Consider the following 4,733-nt stretch of genomic DNA (forward strand, 5'->3'; position numbering starts at 1 on the left):
CTCCTCAGCAGAAATTTATTTTATGATACAATCTAACCACACTGTACAAACTAAGCCTTTTTTTTTTCCCCCTTTTGAATGGACTGTTAAAGCTGTATTTCTGCTTTATATCTCACATGTGGATTTTTCTTCATTTCTTGTATTTCTGCAGTGTCCTTGTTAGCAGGTTTCAGTAGGTTTTTAAGTTCAAAGAAAGGTCTTCGTGCACGGTGTTGCTAAGGCTCATTACGGTATTTGTTGAAGAAGGCTCACGCACAGTCTTGCTGGTATTACACGATTCTTATTGTTATTAATTCATCACACTACATTACAGATTATGTACAGACAGTAAATTTTGTATATCAGGGTGTGCACAGACAACGGTAGGAATCTTTTGATAGAACAATGAAGGAACTGGATCTGAAAGAAGAGCACCATGGGACTCCCAGAAACTTTTACCATTAACTGACACATCCAATGTCAAAAAGCCCCACCATACTGACTGTACAGTATGTCTAAGCTCCCCAATAGGCAAAAATGCAATTTATGTGCATATTAAATGCAAGATCACTCCTGGTTTCGGAAAAGAAAAGCTGTCATATTCGTAAGAGGATGTGCCAATTGGAAAGGTCACAAATGTCTATAGAGAACAAATGAGGCCGGTAATCGTTTTTCCTGCCAGCCTTCTACAGGCACATAAAAGACCAGGTGCTTGTCTGAATCTTGATGATCCCCTCTAAGTGAAATCATTGACGCACATCCAGCTCAATTAAGCAGCTACTATGGTGAGCACGGAATGATCACATTCTGTAGTAGAAAAATTCACACTGTGCGATGAGCATCATGAGGATAAGTTAAATTACTGGATATGATTGGCTGTAATGTAACAAATGACTCTGCGAGGAATTGTTGCGTTTTAAGAACTCCTTAAATCCTGCCTCAAAACAACTTATTCACCCATGAGGTCCGGGAGCCAAAGTATGTCTGACAGTAACTATACCTCAGTGAGAACTCAGGAGCTATTAAAACAGTGTGTACTGTTACACCTCAAGGTCGTGTGGGGCGGTGGGTGAGGAGGATTACAGGGCTAATGGACACTGCTCGAGTTTAATGAAGAGCCCTGATGAGGAAACAGATTGGTCCCTATCAACTGTTCAGCCGCTGCCATTTCCATTTTCATGGGTGCCCAGATGCTTCACATGGGGAAATGTCACAGCTGATTACTGATCCCTGTGGACTAAATCTGCTTTTTACATGTAGTATGTGTATGTATGTGTTTGCTTTTTGCAGTGGGTCAGCCAAGACTAATCCATCTTGAATACATTGGCAAGTTCATCCTGAATTGTCTCACTTAGTTCCTTGATCCTGAGCTAGCATTCACAGCTCCATCGTGTCTGGAATTTGTGGAACATTCAGAAACACAATATACTGTAAATGGGTTTCAGGCTCTGAGTCGGGCAGCCTTACACACATATGAGGCTTATATGAAGACTAATCAAAAAACTGTTAGAACTTCCAGGCTGTGGAGAAAAAAAAAATCTTCTGATGCAGCTTTTTTTGCACTCTGCAGAGCAGCTGGGAATGTGAATTGGATTGTGGTTGAGTCCATGATACTTAATCATTTTCTTATCAGTGGTTGCTGTCAGCGCCCAGCTAAGGAATGACCCCAAAAGAAAAAGGAGAAATGAAGGACGCAGGGTGCCTTATGTTAGCCTGTCTTCTTCTTTGAGCTCAGCAGCACACCTGCCTATTGACACTGGTGCTTTATTCCACCTGAAATCCCCTCCTGATATCCACTCTGTGAAGGTTAATGGGGGATAAAGCATTTTGTCATAAAGCTCACAGCAGCACCTTTTCTCTTGCTCTGGCATTAGACCCAACAGGCAGGACAGAAAGAAAAATTTATATCACTGCCAGCGGTCACTAGTGAACAACTTGTCACGATGGCCTATTTCAGAACAATATACCCGCTAGTGCCGAGCAGCAGATGTTTCAAGTGCAAGGACACAGCTTAAGACGTGCAGCATGCATTTGCCATTGACTGCAAGCAGTATTTCTCTGTGTTAAGCATGAATGAATGAAATCAGCACACTCTAACTAAGCAAACAACAACAAAAAAAAAAATAGAAACTGCCGTATTAAATGCTAAAAGTCATGATATGAAGAAATTGGCTCCTCGCATGGGGTGAAATGAAGTGATGAAGGTCAGGCTGAGGTGTTTTTTTTAGGACAGAAGTCTATCTGACATGCAGGTGGAAAACATTTTCCTCCCTAAAGGTCTCCTGAGCCTTGAGGAAGTGAATGTACATACAGCATAATGCCTCATTGTCCACTGGCAAAATGACCTTCACTAAAAGTCTCGGTGCTGTTTACTGTGACACTGCAAACTTTTAGCATTGAGAAGAAGAAGAAAAAAAAAACAGAGAACAAACCAAAGCAAAAGCCATCAAGTACTAACACACCAAACCTTCATTGGTTTAAACTTAATGAAAACCGAATGAGTGCTGCTGCACTCATCAGGACAAATAAACTATCATAAAGTAGCTGTATTTTAAGAGATCATTCTTCCCTTAAAAAACAAACAAAAAAAAACCTGGCTTAAGTGTTTCCTCTGTGGTAACTAACCTCAGCTGGGCACACAATCCTCGTGATTTACGCACAACTCAGTTTGGTTAATGAGCACCAAGCATGACAGCTGGATCTTTCTTTTATTTTCTGTGGAGTGAACCAAGAATATTTTATTGTGTGATTAAGTAAATCTGAGTGACTGTGTCATTGTTGCACACACACACACACACACACATGCACGCATGCACGCACACACACACGCACACAAGTCTTAATGAATCACTAAGCGTTGCTCAGCATCAGCAGTTGCTGATGCAGAATTTATAGAGCAACACTGCCCCCAGCTGAATGTGTTATGTGCAACTGGTGTTCAACATATTTCAAAAGGACAATCGGTGTTAAACACACACAAACACATTAAAATGTGTTTAAGATGATGACACATAAACAGCAATGTTTTCCATGTTTGCGACTTTTGAAGTGCCAGGATCATTCCAATACACAGTTGCAATTTGTTCTCAGTTCTGAAGCTACAATAAATTTGCACATTCTTCAAAAACAAGTGAAAGTCATCTGAATTACATAACAATTGAATCCATTTCCATCATATTGTGAAATCATGTTCCTACATTTGATGTCAGATAACTGTGTCAAATATGTAACATAAAACACATACAAACAATAAAATGGTTTATTATTATTATTCATATATTTTGTCATCTGTGTTCATAGTTGCAATACACTTTCTTATGGACTTGACTTTACAACATATTACATTTTGAAAGGGTCAGCTATGTGAACCTACATTTTTTAAATTTAATAAAGGGTCTTTTTTTTTACCACGCCCATTGTCCTACACAAAAATTGGATCTTAGATTATATATATTTCTGCAGGTATCCACCAATAACACTGTTAATGTTCTCAGTTTCAAGCAAATGTGGTGTGGCTGTTTCCACTTTGGTGACACGTATGGTTTGACGTATGACGGAGTCTAAAGGCAGTCTGAGCAGAGTTGTTTTCAGTAAAATGAATAACTCAAATTACGCTTAGAGTTGGAAAACACAAACTAATTTTCTGAAGACAGCTCATTTTATGACAGGTCGTTCACATAGCTTTCCTCAAACTTGTGAGTCAGTCTAAAGTCCTATCGTCAGGCCTCAGTTGAATTATAACAAATCATATTAACACATCAAATAGCTTTAAATGGATAGAGACATTGCATTATTATTTATCCCACATCGTTAATGTATTCATTGACAGCATTTTCCCTAACTTAAGACTTATTCCATTAACTTACTGTATGTAGCTTCCACAAGAGGTCAGCAAAGCTGCCTATTTATATTAAATGATTATATTTTCACGTAACTGTATGGTGCCACAGAGGATTATCCTCTGCTGTATGAGGCACATTTGTTTACTACATTTTCTATCATAGCAAATTCGTATAGTATTCAACAGCCTCAGCATACTTTCAAATTTACCTTCAAGTCTCCGGGTCCTGGAGACACTTTTACACAGACGCCCTTCAAGTTTTACCTTGGAGCCTATGCGTCATGATGAGTCACATGCAAATACCACTGCCTGTGCAGCAATTAATGTTAACAAAATGTGACTGTGAACATTATCTGAGCAGCATCGGGCTGAGGACATATACATTAGGGGTGATTCATTCTCTATTCATTCGTGCACTAACATCTATATGTAAATGTTATGCCCAGTTGACACGTTATGCATTAATGTTTCATGACTTTATAAACAAAACTGAAATCAAGTGATGGATGACGTGGTTAATACGCGAAAAAAAAACGAAAATATATAAACAAGTCTGTTTGTCAAAAGTATGGCATTGCATGTACATGTCTGTAGCATTATATAGATTAGATTCATATGTGGAAACAAACATGAAGTTAAGTAAGGTCACTGTGGATTCCTGGTGTGAAACCCTCAGAAGAATAGTACAGGAATCTTGGAGCCTGAATCCTTCCTTTGAACAAGCATCGTCCTAAGATGCCAACCGTAAAACGTACAATAGGGAAGAAAAAGAACTAAGACCGAGTGAGCATTTAGATGCAAAGGGCTGCCCTTTATCCTCCAGTGATGCAGGAATGTGACGGATGCTGAGCGTCCACCTGATACTGCTCTGCGCCCGGGGGAGGGTCTCCAGTCTCTACGCTGGCTGCCATAA

This window comes from Archocentrus centrarchus, chromosome 15 (assembly GCF_007364275.1).
Source record: "Archocentrus centrarchus isolate MPI-CPG fArcCen1 chromosome 15, fArcCen1, whole genome shotgun sequence".
Taxonomy (NCBI): Eukaryota; Metazoa; Chordata; class Actinopteri; order Cichliformes; family Cichlidae; genus Archocentrus; species Archocentrus centrarchus.